The sequence below is a fragment of the Phyllobates terribilis genome, unplaced genomic scaffold (assembly GCF_046119375.1).
Source record: "Phyllobates terribilis strain yellow unplaced genomic scaffold, ASM4611937v1 Scaffold_11__3_contigs__length_659146591, whole genome shotgun sequence".
In the NCBI taxonomy this organism is placed as follows: domain Eukaryota; kingdom Metazoa; phylum Chordata; class Amphibia; order Anura; family Dendrobatidae; genus Phyllobates; species Phyllobates terribilis.
This window is the reverse complement of record NW_027362771.1, coordinates 229,921,858-229,937,643: the sequence shown is the minus strand read 5'-3', so window position 1 is coordinate 229,937,643 and position 15,786 is coordinate 229,921,858. Positions and strand designations below refer to the sequence as shown.

The following is a 15,786-nucleotide window of genomic DNA, read 5'->3' as shown; positions in this document are numbered from 1 at the left end:
TTGTTGTTCGGGGGACGTTGGAGGCACCAGCAGCTTCAAAAACTTGTCTGCTGCTTTGACAAGGCTTTTTTGCCGCTGCTCTTTTAACCTGACGTAATTGCCTGTAGGAAAGAGTCCTCAATTTGCCCTTATCAGCACGCACACGTGTGTACTGTGAATCAGCTACATACTTCTTGATTGCCAAGACACTTCATCCTGATCATCGCACAATGTTGATTGTAGTCATGCCTTGACCTAAACACTCCACAATTTGTTGCTTCTCAGCAGCCAACACATCCTTTTTCTTTCCCATTTTGGCAGAAAATGTAGGCTGCTTAATAATGTGAGACAGCCTTCTTAAGTAGTCTTGCCTTTCATTGGACACACCTGCCAAACTAATTAGCACAGGTGTCTGCAATTGCTTACAGTGATATAAAGAGCCCTGACACACATCACCATCAATGAGTTTAACTGACAAACAAGCAAATTCTTCCCTTATCACTCCTAAACACTTTTTGCATAATAATTTGGAACACAGTGTACATGTGCTTTTCCACAAAACACCAGTGGTTCACGTAGTGAATCTTACAGTTCTAACTTGCCAACCGTGGTCTGTATGGAGTTGTTCAATAAAGGGCCCAAAATTAAGATAACATAGATGGGAGGGGTCTCTATGAATAGGAATTCCTAAGTATTTGATACCCTGTGAGGGCCAGGCAAAGGGAAAGTTGGACTGGATGGAATCCTATATGGATTTGGGGAGGGAGACATCGAGGGCCTCAGACTTCGCTGCATTGATTTTAAAATTTGACCATGTAACAAAGTGATCTATTTCAGCCATAACAGCATGGATGGATATATGTGATTGAGTGATATATACTAGTACATCATCAGCAAATAGAGAGCACTTGTACTCAGTGCCTCCCACCTCAATCCACCTAATATTGGGGTTATGGCGAATTGATGAGAGCAGGTGCTCCATCACTAGGATGTATAAGAGAGGGGACAGAGGACATCCCTGCCTTGTCCCATTGGTGATTGTGAAAGGTGATGAAAATGTTCTGATGCACCCCCTGGGCCTTGGGACACCCGGAGCCGGACCCTTTTTGGTGGATGCTGTTGGTTGTAGTCTTCGTGGCGGCGACCCGGTTCCGTGGCTCAGGGTGGTCAAACCAGTGGCGGAACTATTTATGTGGTTTTGATGTTTAAATGTCCGACTACGAAACCCGTGGATTGCGGTCAGAGAGAACCGCCGCTGCAGGGCAGACCGCTGAGGCTGGTGTTGTGGGTGCAGCAGAGCGTAGCATAACTCCCCAGGAGGAGTATAGCCTCAGGGCAGTGTATGCGGAGGATGGGGGTGATGGTGCAGGGCAGCAGCAGTAACGACACGGAGTCAGTGATGCAGTCCAGGGACTTTACTCACAGTTCTTATTATCCAGACCACGTCTGCAGGTAACGGCTGCCCACGTCGTACTGTGCTCACCAGGTGAGGGGCTCAGACAACTCCCAGATAACTTTGGAGCGCTTCACAGGACCCCCTTTGTGTGTCCTTTGTCTGGCCTTTCTTACCAACCCTTCTGTCCGGCTGCCTCGGGCCTCCTCTTGGTAAACTTGGCGCCAGTTTCCCTGACCCTATGTGCTGCCCTCCTAGCGGGTGTAGCGAGGGGCTGCGCCACATAAAATGTCACAGCCTCCGGTTTCTAGCTGAGGGTCGTTTCCTGCCTCCACTAGTTTCGGGGATCGGTCTCCCCCTTTGGCCTGACCCCTCCATGCAGGTGGATTCGGGAGTGCGGTGGTGACTCGCCGTCCGCACCCCTGGGATCCCTTCGTTCCTCGTTCCTGGAGCCTTCTCCGCTCCTCTTCCTTCCTTCTCCCTCTTCCAGGCCTGGGCCTCTGTTACTAGGCCCGCCTCTGGAGCAGAGCTCATGCAGAGCCCCTGCTCCCTGCCACTTCTGCTCAGACTTCTCTGCACTGAACTAAGATGGTGCCCACCTTTTATACTCCCTTCTCAATGCACCCAGGAACTGCTTCCTCCCTGCTCCTGCACTACAGGGTTCCCCTTCCTCAGTGTTCCCTCCCCCCACTCCAGCCAGGGACAGGGACTGTCGTGCCCATCTCAGGGGCATATTGGTCGCCCTGCCCCACGGCAATGTGGTGTAATGCATGCCGGTGTCGGATTCTGATCCACACTCCATCCTTACCTGAGAGTGAGATATCACACCTCTGGGTGAGGTGCAATACCTCTGTAGCAACCGAGCCCTCAGGGTGCTACAGTTCCATTTATCTTCAGCCTAGGTGACGTATTGTGATACAGGGCCGTGATTTTGGCTATAAAAGGGTCCCCTAGACCCCTACCCCAAGCTTTTTAAGAGAATCATATATGGCGTGCCAGGAGACTCTATGGAATGCTTTCTCAGCATCCAACGAGAGTATCTAATTACAAATTTTTAACTGCATCTAGCCCAGCAAATACTTTGTGCCTAGTAGCAGTGTCTGCTAGTCAGCGGATTATCCCGGCTGTTAAGCAAGCTACACCACCTGTAGTTTGGACACTTAATTTTTTCAAAGGAAATGCTTCGGGACCACGGGATACTCAGTGAAGAGCATCAGGAGGCACCCCAAGGCATAGGGGCTGGGACTGGCAGTAGGATGCCTTGCGGTGGACAGCCGAGCTTGATCCTTATAAAAGCTTTTTAACTGCAGCAGCTTTAGTGGACGCTACTGGAGCTGGAAATACGCGGCTGCTGGCATGAGACTTGCCCTCCAATTGATCCTTGTAAATGGATTTAAAGTGTATTCATTCAAATTAGAGAGACAATTTAAATTAAAAAGCTTAGAGCTGCCTCCACCACAGGGGGGCTCGCTCGACCCACCAGCGGACAGGCACCAGTATTGGGAGAGGGGGGCTGGCCGTCAGGGTTCACCGCGGCTCTGGCACAAACCCGGCGACACGGAGGTGGCACGGGCAGGAGCGGACTGAACGTGTCGGCTTCTCACTTTTTGGATTTTAGAAGGGCATGACATGCCTATATCTGTGTCTCCCCCTCCTTTTACTCCTCCACCTCTTTTCTTTTCTCATGACTATATGTACTTGTCACTTTTCCATGTGTTAGTTGTGTCTTCTGAGCAGTTTGTCAGCTTTTGGACACCTTTGAAGGTGTTTTCTATGTGTTTCTATGTGTTTTTGTTTGCCTGCCATTGGTTTTAACGGTGTTCGAAGGTGTTCGACGAACAGTTCGACGAACAGTTCGGCGAACACACGGGTGTTCGACGAACCGAACCGAACTCGAACACTACGGGGGTGGCTCAACACTAATAATTACATTATTTGTTGTTTTAGGAAGTTTGAGGCACCCAGATAGAAACATACTTCCAAGATATGTTTAAAAACATAAATTGTAGCGCTTAATACATTTTGTTAAATGAGAAAGAACATCCAAGAGAACAGGTACAGCCTAAGATAAATCTTGAAGATTTGTCCCATGGACTTTGATATGAGAAAATGATAGTTGTAGAGCTTTGACGTATATGACTTCTATAAGCAGACAGTGTAGTGAATGGCAGGCAGCAGGTTATATTCTACTATTACTATGAGTATTAGATTAAGAAATCAATTTGTAGTGGTATTAGAGGAGGACCAATTATCAGGGTGAAAGTTGATGGCACAATTAATAAGAAAGGTAACATTGATTACGGCATAAATTCTTGAACAATGACATTTAAACAATGATGGTAGACTCCAGGACACTGGCTCTGCTGGGAGTAGAGGTCAATTCATTCTGTGGATTATTTTTACACAGTGTATGAATGAGAGTTGATAAAATCCCTTTACAATGTTTCTACTGTAATACGCTGTGGATTTTCATCCATCAGAATGTCAGATCATAATAGAAATGGCATCGAAAAATAAAACCTGCTGAAAGTGTGCCCAACTGAACACTGGAGAAAAAAAGAGGTACCCAGAATTAAAAAGGTTATCCTCTTGTGTAAGGTGAGAAGTGCTACTGATGTGGAATCTACTTGCCTGGTATCAGCTGGTATCACACATTCCCAGCAGGTATAGAGCTATTATCATTAGCAGGAAAGAGGTGTCAAGCAGCAGACGGCCATCAAATCAGGAGAGCCTCTCACCATCCAATGCGGATGGAGACTGCTCTAAAATATGTGGAATCTTATAGCCTGGAAATGTCACACTGTATGAGGCTATAAGGGAATATTGTGCTTTGTATCATAGCTGTTAAGTAGAAGTAAGAATAATCTATTATGCCAAGGTTCAAGGAACCAGTGTCAGTGGGGTACAAGATATGGAGACCAGTTTCCAGTGTAGTGTTAGCTTGATCAAGTTTAATTAAAGAAGTTGTCTGGGCGTCTAATATTGCTGATTTATCCTAAAGATCGGTCATCAATATTAGTTCAGTGGGGGTTCCACACTCGTAACCCCTAGAATCAACTGTTTGTCAGCCTGATGTAAAGAGTAAATGGAGCTGAACAGCACAAGGATAAGCCGCCAGGAACTAGCCGCTTGGGCTAGTCACCAGAGCATCATCGTCCTCGGCTATATTTTCGTTTTTTATAGGTTCTCAGTAAAATTCCATAGCCTTTCAGAGTAAAGCATGCCTAGAGTAAAATTACAGAACCGGGCTTAGGCACAATGAATTAGCCATCAGGTTCCCTTTTAGGTGGCTTTATGTTTACAGTTGCAATGTTAAATGTATTTCTTGCCTTTATTGAATTACCTTAAAGGCTGCGTTCACATTCATTGGTAATGCTATGGCTTTTAGCTGCAACAGCCCTGTGCCACTGTAGTCTTTTTCATGTGTCGCTGCAGATGTGCTACCTGAAAAGCCTCATAGCCAGTATGATCGACTGTGCAGTCTTTCAAGTGGAAAAGCTGTTTTTCTGCAAGAAAAGATGATCACAGCTAAAATCTGCAGCATGACCAATGCGTGTGAACACAGCCTAAAGGGGGTCCAATTCATGGATTAAAAATACAAATTAATACAATACAATACAGTTTCCTTGTGCAAATAAGCGCAGTAAGAATTACTGGGAATGATACACTATGTTAATGTGCTGGAGGGGAGCATGTGAAAGAACACCAAAGACCGAAGCAATGATCCCTCTCTAAATGCCTTGCTCTAGGCTTAATACAGTGTATAGTTTTTTCTTGAGCAGTTCTTTAAATAAACGACTGACTATTCGCCAAATATTCAGCTAAATTTCTGAGACTAGGAGTTTTATGACGCACGGATTGGGTACAAAGAGAGCTTGCCCTGACCCTGGAATAATGATTTGTGGAGCAATACACTAGAAATTACTCTCTTTTCTATCTATTTTGTATATATATTGCATTATTTCTGGAAAATATATGAAATATTATTTACAATATCTAATGCTCTGCAGTTCATGGTTTGTCTTTATACTACAAATGATTTTCAAAACCTATAAGAAATGTTCTGTCTAAAATGAACTAAAGGAAGTTTTGCTCCACAAATTTGATAGACATTCGTATAATTTGGATCATTTTTAATAGACTACCAGTACATTGTTGAAGAGCGTGTTAATTAGGTTACAGATTAATTTTAAGCTCAGTTTGCTGAAAACTATTGGCCTTTTGTAGACAACTAGCTATCAGTTTAGATTTGCTGTTTACAGGCTAATTAGTGTATTCACATTCACCCAGACACAGATGTCACATTCTTCTTGCTAATGTAGTTTAGTCAACTCATCCAATCCCGGTATAGAGCATCTATTATGCAATGGATAGGGAAGGAGGGGAGGAGGGTTGGAGGCTTATCACGTTGAAAGAAGGAATGACTTCAGCTGGAGAAATCCTGTGGGTGCTGCACCCGTCGGTGATCACAAACCATGAATGGAGAAAAAAAGAGTAGAACCGGCACATCCAACCAGGACATATAAAAAGAAAAAATTTTTTTGAAGAAAAATGTTAAATCATGGAGAGAAAATCAGAAACCTCAGGAAAACCTGACACGTTTCAAGTGCAGAACTCACCATTAGTCATAGGATGTCTGAGGTAACACATAAATGCTGCTATATATCTTAAAGAACAATGTCCATTGACTAGGTAATTGATTAATTAATAGTGTTGAGTGAGTATGTTCTATTAACCCTTTCGTCCGAGTTTGCTCGGGCCGAGCTCCGAGTATTTATAGCTGCTCGGTGATAAGGTTAAATCGCTCCCGTGTGCCTGATTTGCAACTGTATAACAGTTTTATTACATGTGAGGAATGTCTATTTCTTACACATTCCTCACATGTAATAAAGCTGTCAAACAGTTGCAAATCATGCACACGGGAGTGATTCAACCATATCACCGAGCAGCTATAAATACTCGGAGCTCGGCCCGAGCATACTCGGACAGAACATATTCACTCAACACTATTAATTAACCTATACCGAGGTAAAGCATCAGGTGTTCGCATACACATAATCTGAATACATGGCGTTGTAAACTGACATGAATAACATAGATATATTAAACAAAAAACAAAAAGACTACCTCAAGGAAACAAAGTACCACATAACACCTGCCCAAACACCACACAACTAGATACCAATGAGAACCAAAACACCCTGTCACACTCAAAAATGGACTAAAGAAACCAGAGATCTTGAGGGGGGGGGAGAAGGGATACATTGCAGTAACATCAGAATTATGGATCCTAGCTGACTAAATCAAAACTAACAAGAGAAGCAGAAAGCTCAAAGAGGCACATAGCACCACTCACAAAACGCCGATATCCTGCCGGAGACATCAACATGTCCCAGCAATCCCAAAAAGCCATCTACAAATACAGTGGACACGGCCAACACTATAGCACAAGTGCCAAACTCCATGTTACACTCAAAAAAACCTAGAAAAACTAGCAATCCTAGAGCAAAAAACTGCATTGTATTGACATCAGCCGTACTAATTAGGCTAACTAACTCAAAACCAATAGGGAATAAAGTGCAGTTTTTTGGGGCACATGATACTATATACAAATACACCAACTCTGAGATTGACACAGTAAGGGACAATATGTCCCAGCAGTCCCAAAAAAGTCCATCAATGCGAACACGGCGAACATGGCCAGCGGTGCAATTCAAATACCACACCGTTGCCACAGGTAAATAAAATGATTATATCTATCCTATCAGAGGCCAGCAGCTGACATCTGCGTGTGTCAGTGATGTCATATGCTGCGGCGCTGGGATGCAGATGTCAGCTGCTGGCCTCTGATAGGTATTGCTGTGCAGAGAGCCGGTCTCTGCACGGCAATACACTGAACTGAAGAGCAGCTGCCGGCAGCTCCTGGACTTGGCCGTGATCGATGTCAATGGTGCCTGCGGGCCGCATGAAGCAGCCTGAAGGGCCACATGCGGCCCGCGGGCCGCATGTTTGAGACCCCTGACTTAACACATCCAAAGCTTTAAGCAACAGATTCTGACAGTAAAGGAATGGATGACATTAACTTTCAGAGAGCAACGTGACCATATAAACAGCATACAGAAAGGACAGCCTAACAAGTTCCCTTTGATTCCATTACTGATCAAAGACAAGGATATGTTAGTTAAAATACAGCATTAGCTATAAATGCAAGCAAAGCTGAAACCCGGGTCTTCTTGCAGAATAACCTTTGTGTTCTTTCTTTTGTATCCATTAATCTGAAGGGCAAAGTGTGCAGAGTGCCATGTAAGTAAAATTCAGTCGTAAAAAACGAAATCACACAGTGTATGATGGATTTGCATTAGTGGCTCCCTGTGTAATTAAAACATGCTTTTTATGAAACTATCTGAGGCAATCTGCTACCTGGAAAACCCCATTATAAAATAAATACACCCCTTGTATGATAAAAATAACAGTTATTCATTTTACACTATTCCAGTGATGTCGAGGCTGGGCCTACCGGGGCTTACATGACATTGTTATGCCAGCCATGGGCTGCTGCGCACATACTTCCCTGGGACAAACTTCTGTCAAGTGGAAGAAGTGAGAGAGCAGCAGCCCAATGGTGGCCACTGATTGGCTGCAGGACTTACATGGCATAACAATACTATGCAAGTTCCGGGAAACCCAATATGGCTGGAATGTGCTGGTGCAGCAAGTGAGTGTATGTTTATTTTACATGGAAAACTACTTATTTTAAAAAGAGGATGTGCAGGTTTTTTAATAAAGCATTTCAAATCTTGCATTGCAGATTAAAGGTCCTGAACACTTTAGATGTGAATTTGGGAATAAAAAGAAAGCAAACAAAGCAATCATTTGTATGAGCCTGATGATGGACAACTTTCTGTCCAATGATGATTAAAGCATGGCATAAAATAAAATATAGGTGGTGTTCAGTGACAGTATCAGCTGCAGAGAAAAGAGAAGAATCATATGGGCATACTTTCAAGTAACTCTTCAGAATAGGATGTCATTTGTGTTGACATGAGAAATATTATTTTTTTCTGGCAATTATATTACTTATATCCTACATTTTCTACAGATTTCCCCTTTGCAGGCTCTAGCTCTAATTTTTTATTGACTCTGAGCTGGTGGAATAAGACTATTTGCTATTGTGTCTTCTACTGTATATACAGCATAGCACACAGTGAGGGACTCCTGCTCTTCATTTTTCAGAAAGAAGCAGCATGAAAGAAATTACACAGCATTATTGAATATTGTAGATGGAAATAAACAAAATAAACCAAAGGCAAGCACTATAATTCAAGACCAAATAACAAGAGTGCACATGCAAGCAATGTGACTGAAACCATATATACACATGTGTATGAAGAGAGAGATGAATACACAAATATATCTATATTAATACATACATTTCTAATTGGGGGTCAGCCAGTTTATGCAGTTATGTAAAGGTGCTTTCTCTCTATATACTGTATGTATATATAGGAGTGAGAGTAGAAAGGTGAATTTATCGTTACATTCACAGAAAATTGGATTCACCAAAATCCAATTTATTTACTTCCTGTCAGGCTGGCATTTTTCAGTTTTGTAGAAGACCAGGAAAGGATTTAAAAAATAATGCTTATGTTGCTGCTAGTGTTGAGCGATACCTTCCGATATCAGGAAATATCGCATCGGATTGGATCGGGCCGATACCCAAAAAGTATCAGATATCGCCGATTCCGATACCGGAAACCAATGCAAGTCAATGGGACACAAATATCGGAATGAAAATAAACCCTTTCTTTCCTTGTAGGTTAATTCTACATGAAGTAAAACAACTAAGAATAATGTAGAATGACATGAAAAGCCGGCAATTCATCAGCGGCATACACCGGTACCCGACAATTTACAACAGAAAGAATAGAGCTTCACACATAGATTAGATAGATAGAAACATGTCAGTCACATATATATGAAGTACAGTGACAGTGTTGCTTACTGTACTTGTCATTTAGTGTAAAGGATTTATTAAAAAAAATATTAGTGTTTTCGTGCACCGTCTCTTTAAAAAAGCCGGCCGGCAATTCAGCAGCGGTACCCGACAATTTATAACAGACAGAATAGAGCTTCACACATAGATTAGATAGATAGAAACATGTCAGTCACATATATAAGAAGTACAGTGACAGTGTTGCTTACAGAACTTGTCATTTAGTGTAAAGGATTTATTAAAAAAAATATTAGTGTTTTCGTGCACCGTCTCTTTAAAAAAGCCGGCCGGCAATTCAGCATCTGTACCCGACAGTTTATAACAGACAGAATAGAGCTTCACACATAGATTAGATAGATAGAAACATGTCAGTCACATATATATGAAGTACAGTGACAGTGTTGCTTACTGTAATTGTCATTTAGTGTAAAGGATTTATTAAAAAAAATATTAGTGTTTTCGTGCACCGTCTCTTTAAAAAAGCCGGCCGGCAATTCAGCAGCGGTACCCGACAATTTATAACAGAAAGAATAGAGCTTCACACATATATTAGATAGATAGAAACATGTCAGTCACATATATATGAAGTACAGTGACAGTGTTGCTTACTGTACTTGTCATTTAGTGTAAAGGATTTATTTAAAAAAATAATAGTGTTTTCATGCACCGTCTCTTTAAGAAAGCCGGCCGGCAATTCAGCATCTGTACCCGACAATTTAGAATAGAAAGAATAGAGAATCACACATAGATTAGATAGATAGAAACATGTCAGTCACATATATATGAAGTACAGTGACAGTGTTGATTACTGTACTTGTCATTTAGTGTTAAAATAAAGGATTTATTTAAAAAAAAATTGGCGTGGGGTTCCCCTTAATTTTAGGCTCTAGCGGAGGTTAAGCAGACAGCTGGGGCAAATGTTTGAAGCCTGGGAAGGGGGTAATACCCACGGAGCTTCCCAGGCTACTAATATCAGCCCCCAGCTGAATACCTAGCCTTTACTAACTATTAAAATGGGGGAACCCCCCAAAAAAATAACGTGGGGTCCCCCCTAATTTAATAGCTAGCACAGGCTAGGCAGACAGCTGGGGGCTGATATTAATAGCCCAGGAAGGGTGCCATGAATATTGGCCCCCTCCCAGGCTAGAAACACCAGCCGTCAGCCGCCCCAGAAATGGCGCATCCATAGGATGCGCCAATTCTGGCACTTAGCCTCGCTCTTCCACGCTGCCCTGGTGCGGTGGCAGGGGGTAATAGGGTTGGGGTTGATGTCAGCTTATAATGCCAGCTGACATCAAGCCCAGGTTAGTAATGGAGAGGCGTCTATAAGACACCCCCATTACTAACCCCATAGTCAAAGTTAAAAGAAAACACAAACACCCAGAGTAAAGTCCTTTAATTGAAATAAAGACACAATTCTTTATTGCTCTAAATTAAACCATACATACCATCACGCCCATTCCAGCTGAAGCCAACGATCTCCTGCAATAAAAGAAAAATAATAAAGCAACCTCATCCTTACCTTTCCATGGTTCCCAGGACAGCTTCAGCTCTGCTACATCGAAATGACAGGCTGGACCACAGCAGAAAGCTGCCATCCAGCCTGTCATCCCGCAGACACTGAGAAGCGCAGGCATGCTTGCGCTCCTCAGTGTCTCTCTGTGACGTCATCCAGATGAGCCGAGTTCATGTCCAATGAACTCAGCTCACCTCATGCACGTCACTGACAGCGTGGGAAAATTCTCACGCTGAAGTGCTGAGTGCAGGAGAATTTTCACACGCTGTCAGTGACGTACATGAGGTGAGCTGAGTTCATTTTACATGACCTCGGCTCATCTGGATGCCGTCACAGCCAGACACTGAGGAGTGGAAGTATGCCTGCGCTTCTCAGTGTCTGCGGGATGACAGGATGGATGGCAGCGTTCTGCTGCGGTCCAGCCTGTCATCTCGATGTAGCAGAGCTGATGTGTCGTGGGAGCCATGGAAAGGTAAGGATGATGTTGCTTTATTATTTTACTTTTATTGCAGGAGATCGTTGGCTTCAGCTGGAATGGGCGTGGTGGTAAGTATGGTTTAATTTAGAACAATAAAGAATTGTGTGTTTATTTCAATTAAAGGACTTTTTTCTGGGTGTTGTGTTTTTTTAAATACTTTACTAGAAATTCATGGTGGTCATGTCTAATATTGGCGTGACCCCATGAATTTTGGGCTTAGGGCCAGCTGATAATGCCAAGCTGGCCTTAACCCCTTTATTACCCAGTGAGCCACCGCACCAGGGCCCTGGATGAGTTGGGTACAGCGCCAGAAGATGGCGCTTCTATGAACGCGCCATTTTCTGTGGCGGCTGCGGACTGCAATTTGCAGCGGGGGTGGCCCAGAAAGCTTGGGTCTCCCTGCGCTGCGGATTCCAGCCCCCAGCTGCCTAGTTGTATCTGGCTGGGCACAAAAATAGGGCGAAGCCCCACGCATTTTTTTTTTAAATTATTTCATGAAATTCATGGAATAATTAAGAAAAAAAGGGCTTCCCTATATTGTTGTGTCCAACCAGGTACAAATAGGCAGCTGGTGGTTGGGGGCAGCCCATTCCTGCCTGCTGTACCTGGCTGGACACAAATATAGTGCGAAGCCCCACGTCAATTTTTTTTTAATTATTTCATGAAATAATTTTTTTAAAGAAGGGCTTCCCTATATTGTGGTGTCTGGCCAGGTACAAATTGGCAGCTGGTGGTTGGGGGCAGCCTGTTCCTGCCTGCTGTACCTGGCTGGACACAAATATAGGGCGAAGCCCCACGTCGATTTTTTTTAAATTATTTCATGAAATAATTTTTTTAAAAAAGGGCTTCCCTATATTGTTGTGTCCGGCCAGGTACAAATAGGCAGCTGGTGGTTGGGGGCAGCCTGTTCCTGCCTGCTGTACCTGGCTGGACACAAATATAGGGCGAAGCCCCACGTCAATTTTTTTTTAATTATTTCATGAAATAATTTTTTTAAAAAAGGGCTTCCCTATATTGTTGTGTCCGGCCAGGTACAAATAGGCAGCTGGTGGTTGGGGGCAGCCTGTTCCTGCCTGCTGTACCTGGCTGGACACAAATATAGGGCGAAGCCCCACGTCAATTTTTTTTTAAATAAATCCTTTATTTTAACACTAAATGACATTTGAGGAGTTAATAAAGATGCAGTCCCTAAATTATTATTTATTTTTTAATTAATTTTCCCAAAACTTTTGACGTGGGCTTCGCCATATTTTTGTATGCCAGCCAGGTACAGCATCCAGCTTCTATGAACGCGCCATTTTCCGGGGTGGCTACGGACTGCAATTTTCAGCGGGGGGGGGGGGGCAGAAAGCTTGGGCCTCCCTGCGCTGCAGATTCCATCCCCCAGCTGCCTAGTTGTACCTGGCTGGACACAAAAATAGGGAGAAGCTTCACGTATTTTTTTTTTTTAATTATTTCATGAAATTCATGAAATAATTAAGAAAAAAAGGGCTTCCCTATATTGTTGTGTCCAACCAGGTACAAATAGGCAGCTGGTGGTTGGGGGCAGCCCGTTCCTGCCTGCTGTACCTGGCTGGACACAAATATAGTGCGAAGCCCCACGTCAATTTTTTTTAAATCATTTCAGGAAATTAATGAAATAATTAAAAAAAATTGACGTGGGGCTTCGCCCTATATTTGTGTCCAGTCAGGTACAGCAGGCAGGAACGGGCTGCCCCCAACCACCAGCTGCCTATTTGTACCTAGCCGGACACAACAATATAGGGAAGCCCTTTTTTTCTTAATTATTCCATGAATTTCATGAATTTAAAAAAAAAAAACGTGGAGCTTCGCCCTATTTTTGTGTCCAGCCAGGTACAACTAGGCAGCTGGGGGATGGAATCGGCAGCGCAGGGAGGCCCAAGCTTTCTGGGCCCCACCCGCTGCAAATTGCAGTCCGCAGCCGCCCCGGAAAATGGCGCGTTCATAGAAGCGCCATCTTCTGGCGCTGTACCCAACTCATCCAGGGCCCTGGTGCGGTGGCTCACTGGGTAATAAAGGGGTTAAGGCCAGCTTGGCATTATCAGCTGGCCCTAAGCCCGAAATTCATGGGGTCACGCCAATATTAAACATGACCACCATGAATTTCTAGTAAAGTATTTAAAAAAAACACAAACACCCAGAAAAAAGTCCTTTAATTGAAATAAACACACAATTCTTTATTGTTCTAAATTAAACCATACTTACCATCACGCCCATTCCAGCTGAAGCCAACGATCTCCTGCAATAAAAGAAAAATAATAAAGCAACCTCATCCTTACCTTTCCATGGCTCCCACGACGGCTCCAGCTCTGCTACATCGAGATGACAGGCTGGACCGCAGCAGAACGCTGCCATCCAGCCTGTCATCCCGCAGACACTGAGAAGCGCAGGCATACTTCCACTCCTCCGTGTCTGGCTGTGACGGCATCCAGATGAGCCGACAATGAACTCGGCTCACCTCATGTACGTCACTGACAGCGTGGGAGAATTCTCCTGCACTCAGCGCTTCAGCGTGAGAATTTTCCCACGCTGTCAGTGACGTGCATGAGGTGAGGTCATGTCCAATGAACTCGGCGCACCTCATGCACGTCACTGACAGCGTGGGAGAATTCTCACGCTGAAGCGCTGAGTGCAGGATAATTTTCCACGCTGTCAGTGACGTGCATGAGGTGAGCTGAGTTCATTGGACATGACCTCGGCTCATCTTTATGCCGTCACAGCGAGACACTGAGGAGCGCAAGCATGCCTGCGCTTCTCAGTGTCTGCGGGATGACAGGCTGGATGGCAGCGTTCTGCTGCGGTCCAGCCTGTCATCTCGATGTAGCAGAGCTGAAGCTGTCCTGGGAACCATGGAAAGGTAAGGATGAGGTTGCTTTATTATTTTACTTTTATTGCAGGAGATGGTTGGCTTCAGCTGGAATGGGCGTGACTGTAAGTATGGTTTAATTTAGAACAATAAAGAATTGTGTCTTTATTTCAATTAAAGGACTTTTTTCTGGGTGTTTGTGTTTTTTTTAAATACTTTACTAGAAATTCATGGTGGTCATGTCTAATATTGGCGTGACCCCATGAATTTCGGGCTTAGGGCCAGCTGATAATGCCAAGCTGCCCTTAACCCCTTTATTACCCAGTGAGCCACCGCACCAGGGCCCTGGATGAGTTGGGTACAGCGCCAGAAGATGGCGCTTCTATGAACGCGCCATTTTCCGGGGCGGCTGCGGACTGCAATTTGCAGCGGGTGGGGCCCAGAAAGCTTGGGCCTCCCTGCGCTGCGGATTCCAGCCCCCAGCTGCCTTGTTGTACCTGGCTGGACACAAAAATAGGGCGAAGCCCGACGTGTTTTTTTTTTTAATTATTTCATGAAATTCATGGAATAATTAAGAAAAAAAGGGCTTCCCTATATTGTTGTGTCCGGCTAGGTACAAATAGGCAGCTGGTGGTTGGGGGCAGCCCGTTCCTGCCTGCTGTACCTGACGGGACACAAATATAGGGCGAAGCCCCACATAATTTTTTTTTAATTATTTAATGAATTTCCTGAAATAATTTAAAAAAAATTGACGTGGGGCTTTGCACTATATTTGGGTCCAGCCAGGTACAGCAGGCAGGAACGGGCTGCCCCCAACCACCAGCTGCCTATTTGTACCTGGTTGGACACAACAATATAGGGAAGCCCTTTTTTTCTTAATTATTCCATGAATTTCATGAAATAATTAAAAAAAACAAAACGTGGAGCTTCTCCCTATTTTTGTGTCCAGCCAGGTACAACTAGGCAGCTGGGGGATGGAATCTGCAGCGCAGGGAGGCTCAAGCTTTCTGCCCCCCCCCCCCGCTAAAAATTGCAGTCCGCAGCCACCCCGGAAAATGGCGCGTTCATAGAAGCTGGATGCTGTACCTGGCTGGCATACAAAAATATGGCGAAGCCCACGTCAAAAGTTTTGGGAAAAATTAATTAAAAAATAAATAATAATTTAGGGACTGCATCTTTATTAACTCCTCAAATGTCATTTAGTGTTAAAATAAAGGATTTATTTTAAAAAAAAATGGCGTGGGATCCCCCATAATTTTAGTCTCTAGCGGAGGTTAAGCAGACGGCTGGGGCAGATGTTTGAAGCCTGGGAAGGGGGTAAAACCCACGGAGCTTCCCAGGCTACTAATATCAGCCCCCAGCTGAATACCTAGCCTTTACTATCTATTAAAATGGGGGACCCCCCCCAAAAAAATGACGTGGGGTCCCCCCTATTTTAATAGCTAGCAAAGGCTAGGCAGACAGCTGGGGGCTGATATTAATAGCCCAGGAAGCGTGCCATGAATATTGGCCCCCTCCCAGGCTAGAAACACCAGTCGTCAGCCGCCCCAGAAATGGCGCATCCATAGGATGCGCCAACTCTGGCACTTAGCCTCGCTCT

At 44.2% G+C, this 15,786-nt stretch overlaps 1 protein-coding gene across 2 annotated transcripts in view; it reads left to right on the top strand.

Annotated features, from left to right (window-relative positions):
* Nucleotides 1-15,786, top strand: part of GRM8 (glutamate metabotropic receptor 8) — a 1,775,795-nt gene that overhangs the window by 324,883 nt on the left and 1,435,126 nt on the right. The window lies entirely within an intron of this gene.